Below are 8,103 nucleotides of genomic sequence, written 5' to 3' on the forward strand. Positions count from 1 at the left end.
TGGTCACCATTATTTTTTATGTCACAAGACTCTGAGGCAGGACTGTACTTGTAAACATAAACCTTGAATTAATCTCCAGTCTGTGAGCTGGCTGTTCCTACAATTTCCTTCTGAGGGATCTCCTGTACCACCTCCTACTCATCTTTTACCTCAGAGAAGCTCGCAGGCCTGGTCTATACCAAAAACGTAAATCGACCTAACTTTATTGCTCAGGGTGGTGAAAAATTTCATGCCCTGTGTGATGTAGTAAGGTTGACCTAACCTCCTTGTAGATGCAGCTAGGTTGACAAAAGAATTCTCCCATTGACCTAGCTACTGCCTCTTGTAGAGGTGGATTATCTACATTGATGGAAAAACCCCTTCCATCAATGTAGGAAGTGTCTACATTACACCACTACAATGATGCAGCTTCAGTGCCACAGCTGTGCTGCTGCATGTAGATATACCCTTAGACTTTTATACAGCTGACTTAGAGCTGAGACCCACAGGATTTAGCTGTCTGCCTGGATGAATCAGCAGAATAGCTCATCAGCTTTGATTCCTAAAGTTTGAATTAGGTAAACCATCCTCTCTTACATTTCAGTCCAGATGAGGAAAAATATCCATATAGTAGAGCTGGTCAGAACATTTTTGACTAAATATATTTTCATCAGAATATGCTGATCTCTTGACTCTGAAATGTTTCACAGAGACATGTCAATTTTGACTACATTTTTAATGGGAAGATTTCTGAGATCCAGGGCTGTCTGGTCACTTCTGATGAGAAAGAAAGAAAGACTAACAGAAAAATCTGGTCTTTTTGATCTGAAAATGGACATTTTGATCCAATGCCATTTTGCAAAAATGTTCAAAAAATTTTGTTTTTTATTCCAATGTGGAATGAAACCTCAAAAGTTGTCACGAAATGGAATTGCCATCCTTTGACTAGTGCCAGCCTAAAGTGACCAATATGGCCAATAATGAAAACATCAAGATTTACATAAGATTTCCCTTTGCTGCTTTTATAATTAAGTTCTCTCCTTTTGCTCCCTACTTTCTTTTTGGATATGTGAAAGCACCCTTGTTTGCTCTGGGTTCTTTTCCTAAATTGTGGCAGTATCCCACACTTAATGAAGACTATCAATCTCTTTCATTATGTACCAGATGGGGTGCCTAAAGGCATTGTAGTTGGCCATTGCTTTTATTTATCATTACCCAATTTATTACTCATTACTGGGAGAATTTACTCATCATTTGGAATATTTTGGCTCTTTATTAAATATCAGAACCACAGGTCCCAAAACAAGTGTAAACAGCACATTCAGTACTGGCAGTTCAATAAACATCTTGCCACCAATACTGGCATCAGTCCCTCAAACCTCCTCCCAACTCGGAACGTTCGTTTTCAGCATGTGTTTTAAAACATAGCAAAAATAGACAGGCAGCTGAAATCTTGGATTTAACTTACATTCTCGTTGCTTCTTTGAGATGCACTTTCAGGCCCCAATTTTAAAAGTGCATTTTATCAGCTAAAGAGCTAAGCGCAGATTTGTCTCTACATGGATTAGCAGTCAGCAAGGGACCTATGTTCTGATTTTTATGACGTCTCTCCTTCACTATTGTCATGCACTTTACCCAGGGCTCTCCCAAATGCTCTGCTGTATGGGAAATGACAGAAATAGTGCAAAATGCTACTGGCAAATGTTTCACCTGCAGTAAGAAAGAGGAATGAGAAGTCTACTGAGTGATCTGGGAAGAATTTGTCTTGTGCTGAACAAAAATCCTTGGAAACAAACGTTTAAAAATGGCTTTGCCTATTTCTCTGTCTCATCTCCAATATTATAGGATATTAAAAAAGCTTCTTAGGCTTGATGTGAAGGGCAGCAATTAGTTGAACAGTGGAGCAGGTTGTAAATGAATAGTAGGGCTCTTACTCTGACTGCTGACCGCTGATGTACATGTTGACCAAATATCGCCATGAATGAAACCTCAAGGGTTTGTATGCCTGACCTGCTTTCCTGTGGTGTAAGCTATATTTTTTATCACTGCATCATGAGCCCCAGGTTGTCTGTCAATCTAGATATGTATGTATGTTAAAGCACCTCTTACACAAATTCACATCTTGGTGAGGAATGCAGCACAAGCTTTCCATTCCAGCTGCTGGGAACCATTCCCCAGAGCCCTCCAAATGCTGTTTTCTGTACATTTGAGGTTTTTTTATTGAAGCCACATGGTGCCAAACTGTGTCTTCCTTTCTTGACTTCCTTATACATTGCAGATCCATTGAAATCCGTGGTGTGTTATGTCCTGCTCCATGCTTGCTCCTGTTTCCTCCGGGAGGGGGCACTGTGCAGGGAGAGAACTAAAGGTGCTACATTTCCTGTGATGGGGTGCCTGCAGTGGCAGGGGGAAGGCAAGTAGCAATGTGTAGTCCAAGCACAGGGGGTTTGGTGCCCCTACTTCTTCCTCTTCTATCCCTCAGATCCCTCCCTTAGAGGAGCCTTAGGCTTTGTCTAAACAAGAAGGTTGAAGTGATTTAATTAAATTGCCCTTATGTGGACAGCTAAATCAATACCAGACATTTTATGGTAAGTGTATTAAGTTAGTTTCCAGACCAATGGTACAACACTGTCATGTAGACAAGGTCTAAATCAGGAACTCTGAGCTTCTCCTCCCAGATTCTCCTGGGCCATCTGTACCTCTCATACTGGCTTTACCACAGGAAAGTGTGATGTGGCCCATTATTCCTATGGCTTTGTGGACTCTGTGATTTTACAGGTGCAGAATTTACCAGAGAATTGACTTGTTGTCACAACATACTCAAAGCCTTTATTTTTAAAAGTTGCACTGCTAGCCTTCCTGGTTTTGCCAAACATTCAAACTGATGCAGTGCTGTCTGCCATCTGCCTGAAACAATAGCTCTGAGAAATGAAAACTGCCTCCTTGGTCTCAACAGGGTGTTCCCATCGAAGCCAAATTATGATAATTTAAATGTTCACATAGTTATCTATTTAATTGTTGATCATTGTAGCCTAACCATCCTGATAACATGCTTATCCCACAATTCCACACTGCCATATGCTCTTTCCCAAGTGCCAAAAGTCACATACCCCCTACACAGCTGACAAAATCTCCTGTGTCTCCCCTGACACCTTCTATACTGCACTTACCCATTTTCGATACCAAAATTTGCAGCACATTGGAAATGTAGGAATACAACACAGGTAATTTACTATTAAATTAACTAACACAGAGAATGTTGTTCTGACAGTATTATTCGCTTAATGGAGTATCACAGAATCCAAGGCCCCTTGCCATGGTGAACATGGGACCTTGATAATAACCTTTGTAACAATATACTGCTGTATATTACAGTAATGGTTCAGAAATTGCAGTAGTCATACATTAGTTTCCCTTAAATATACAGGAGTATTTTTATAAGATGTGTAGAAAATTGCTAAAAGGGGAACTTTCCTTAGCCACGAAGTATAAGAAATACCACAGAAATGAAGGCTAAAAGCTCTATTAAGACCTTGCTTTTATCCTAAATTGGCACTTGTAATTGTAATGTCACTGAAGTAATTATTGTAACAACCTGGGAACAGTGGTATTTAGCAAGTTGGTTTATAGGATGTTAGTTTTTCCTTACGATACCACACTGCATTCCTCTTCGTCACATCCTAGCAATGGATCTGGAATAGAGGATGTGGGAAATCAGAACCTGGATGCAAAATGTGCACACTGTTTCTGTGTTTATAGTAGGGCTGTCAAAAAAATTAATTGTGATTAATCGCAGTGTTAAACAATAATAGAATACTATTTATTTAAATATTTTGGATGTTTTCTACATTTTCAAATATATTGATTTTAATTACAACACAGAATACAAAGTGTACAGGGCTCACTTTATATTTATTTTTGATTGCAAATATTTGCACTGTAAAACATAAATAGTATTTTTCAATTCACCTCATACAAATAATGTAGTGCAATCTCTTTATCATGCAAGTTGAACTTAAAAATGTAGAATTATGTACAAAAAAATAACGGCACACAAAAATAAAACAATGTAAAACTGCAAGTCCACGCAGTCCTACTTCTTCTTCAGCCAATTGCTCAGACAAACAATTTTGGTTTCAATTTGCAGGAGATGCTGCTGCCTGCTTCTTGTTTACAATGTCACCTGAAAGTGAGAACAGGCGTTCGCATGGCACTGTTGTAGCCAGCATTGCAAGATATTTACGTGCCAGATGTACTAAAAATTCATATGTCCCTTCATGCTTCAACCACCATTCCAGAGGGCATGCATCCATGCTGATGACGCGTTCTGCTCGATAACAATCCAAAGCAGTGCAGACTGACGCATGTTCATTTTCATCATCTGAGTCAGATGCCATCAGCAGAAGATTGATTTTCTTTTTTGGTGGTTCAGGTTCTGTAGTTTCTGCATCGGAGTGTTGCTCTTTTAAGACTTCTGAAAGCATGCTCCACACCCCATCCCTCTCAGATTTTGGAAGGTACTTCAGATTCTTAAACCTTGGGTCAAATGCTGTAGTTATTTTTAGAAATCTCACATTAGTACCTTCTTTGTGTTTTGTCAAATCTGCTATGAAAGTATTTTTAAAATGAATATGTGCTGGGTTATCATCCGAGACTGCTATAACATGAAATATACGGAGGACTGTGGGTAAAACAGAACAGAAGACATACAATTCTCCTCCAAGGAGCTCAGGCACAAATTTAATTAATACATTATTTTTTTCTTGAGCATCAGCAGCGTGGAAACATGTTCTCTGGAATGGTGGCTGAAGCATGAAGGGGCATATGAATATTTAGCATATCTTGCATGTAAATACCTTGCAATGCCAGCTACAAAAGTGCCATGGGAATGCCTGTTTTCACATTCAGGTGACATTGTAAATAAGAAGCAGGCAGCAGTATCTCCCGTAAATGTAAACAAAAGTGTTTGCCTTAGCGATTGGCTGAACAAGAAGTAGGACTGAGTGAACTCGTAGGCTCTAAAGTTTTACATTTTTTTTGAGTGAAGTTATATAACAAAAAAAAATCTACATTTGTAAGTTATACTTTTATGATAAAGAGATTGCACTACAGTACTTGTGTGGTGAATTGAAAAATACTATTTCTTTTGTTTATCATTTTTAGAGTGCAAATATTTGTAATCAAAAATAATAATATAAAGTGAGCACTGTACACTTTGTATTATATGTTGTAATAGAAATCAATATAGTTGAAAATGTAGAAAAACATCCAAAAATATTTAACAAATTTCAGTTGGTAGTCTATTCTTTAACAGTGTGATTAATAGTGATTAATTTTTTAATCACAATTAATTTTTTTAGTTAATCACATGAGTTAACTGTGATTAATTGACAGCCCTAGTTTATAGTCAGGCTGATGAAAAACCTAGAACATTAACCTTCCAAACTTTGAGTGAGGTGTTTAAAATCTCATCTGAATTTAGTGGCTTGGACCCATCTCTATGGCATGCAGTAGACTGGCAAAGGTTTTTTCAATTGTTAAAGGAACAGAAGATACTTAGGGGCAAAACATCAAAAAATGTTAATGAAACATTTGTTTCCACAGCAAGAAAAATGAGGAAAGTACCAGAGCAGTAACAATAAAAATGAGTGATTAAAACACTCATATCATACCCAAACCAATGAAAAGAAAAAATCAGCATACCTTAAAAATATAATTACACGTTACCAAGAAATAAATAACACCACAACAAAACCTAAATCATCCCATTGATGCATGCACATATCAACTGATGAATACTGATGTTAAGGGGCAGTGGAAGATTTGTAATGTTCTAACCAGACCGTGCAAGTGCTCAGGACACACACACATGCTATTGTGAACAATGGGAGATGTTGGGTGCTGAGTATTTCACAAAATCAGGCTATTAATCTCTAACTATAAGTAATTTCCAAAGAAGAGAAATGCCAGCTACAATATAGTAGGGTATGAAATAAAAAGACTAATTACTACCTTCAAAATATGAATAGGTGATAGTATCTATACAATCTTAGCATTTTACAGTGACTACTGATTTACTGATTCTGGGCAACATCCTGAAACCCTACTCCTTGTGTGCCCCTTCAAAGGAGATAGAAAGCTGGCTCAATAGCCACCTAGGGATTCCCCTGGTATAGGGATATCCGTGTGTTGCCGGCACCCAGTGCCGAGAGGCTAAACAACAGCTGGGGTTGGTTCGCTACCCCGTGTGCTACACCCAATAATCACAACGGGGTGGAGAAGCAGAAAAGTTTATTTGCAGCTGCAAACAAGGTACAGGGAGAATAGAATCTCAAATCCTGCACACAGAGCAGGAAGTTACACAGGCTTTTATACATCCTTTCTTCAGCACACGTATCCAATAGCAAGCTGCCCTAAGTATCCATATAGCCAGCCAATCCAGTTCCCAGCTATTCCCTTGTTCTCTGTATCATTTGTTAAACCATACACAAAGCTGCTTTATTCAGCATTGTTCTTCCATATCTGCCCTGATTGGCCTTGCTTAGTTTCAGGCAGTCTGACTTTGCAACATATTGTTGCAGATCCTCAGCATAACTGCTGTGAGTGCCTCCAGGCGGGGGAGGCCAAGGACACTTGGCCTCGTACGCATAACTGCTGCAAGTGCCTCCAGGCAAGTGGGGGAGGGCGCCAAGGACACTTGGGCCTAGTGCGAGGGGGCTTCATCGACACTCGTGGTCTTCCATCCCCTCGAGTTACCTAGTGGCCATGCCCCAGTGTCTCCAACAACTCCCTCCTTTGAGAACACTCAACAGCCTTGGCTCTGAGTTTTCTCACTTGGGCTACTTATTTCTTTACAATAGGACTTTGCATAAGCACTTTGTGATAGCCCTGAAGAGAATGACTTATAAACTTTTTCAAAAGGGTCCTGACGCAGGATACTGCACAGCATAATACCAGTAATACAAGCAATACAGGAAAGAGACATTTCAATAACAGGCTAAATAAACCACCAAGCCAAAACGACAAACCCCAGCCTGAAAACAAGGTTTGCAACCAATCGCTCTCTGGGGCAGTATAGGCAACCTGAGCTCCGGCTCAGGCATGGGCCTTAGCCTGTACCACCTTTTCATAGATTTCATAACTGCTATCATTTACATATACACAACATCGGGGCCCGACGAGGGCACAAACCCCTCCTTGCGATGCCAAGAGATAGTCCAAAGCCAGCCTGTTTTGGAGGGAAAACGTCCTGAGCTGCTGTACCTCTTTATTTAATGTTTTCACTGCTGATCCTAAATCACTAACCGAGTCCTCTAACTCTAAGGCCACTTTCTCAAGTACCATTTGCAGCCTTACAGTATAGTGGCCTATGCATGCCATGGCTGGCCCGGTAAACAGTGGCACTAATCCCAGTACAGAGCACCCTACAAGCTTCTCGGCTGTGAGGGAATTCTTCATCTTGCCCTCCAATGCTGTAGTCAGTCGCCGCAGGGTCTTTTCTCGTGACTCAACAGAGGTGTCTCGGGCATTTCTAATCTTTCCTTTGGGCAGTGTGGCAGTTATTGACAGATGAGGAACTCCATGAACTATATAACAGCTACCTGTCCAGCTGGCTGGCAGCACCTTGTAAGCCTTTCGGCCACATACAAAATAGTGACCCTGTAGGGCCCAGTAAGGACTGTTTCTTAAGGGGATTCCTAGGATATTTAAGGTTGTTTTTCCAAACAGTTCATATGCCCCTAAGGGGGCATCCCATCCTCCTGACTGGGTACAAGTGGGGGCGTTTCTAATTGTGCCGTTCAAATTACACTCGCCATAGGGACCACTACAAACCCACCATTGACTTGCTACATTGGAGATATTAACTGGACGGCAAGTCATATTTCCAAACCTTTCTTTTGTGGTAAGATTATTTGTAAGAGTTTCCCTAAAAGGGGAGGAACCATTATACTCACACTGTTGGGCCCCCCCTTTTGGTCTTTATCCAATACCGATTGTTAAATAAAGAGGTACAGCAGCTCAGGACGTTTTCCCTCCAAAACAGGCTGGCTTTGGACTATCTCTTGGCATCGCAAGGAGGGGTTTGTGCCCTCGTCGGGCCCCGATGTTGTATATGTAAATGTA

This window comes from Lepidochelys kempii, chromosome 1 (assembly GCF_965140265.1).
Source record: "Lepidochelys kempii isolate rLepKem1 chromosome 1, rLepKem1.hap2, whole genome shotgun sequence".
NCBI classification, from domain to species: domain Eukaryota; kingdom Metazoa; phylum Chordata; order Testudines; family Cheloniidae; genus Lepidochelys; species Lepidochelys kempii.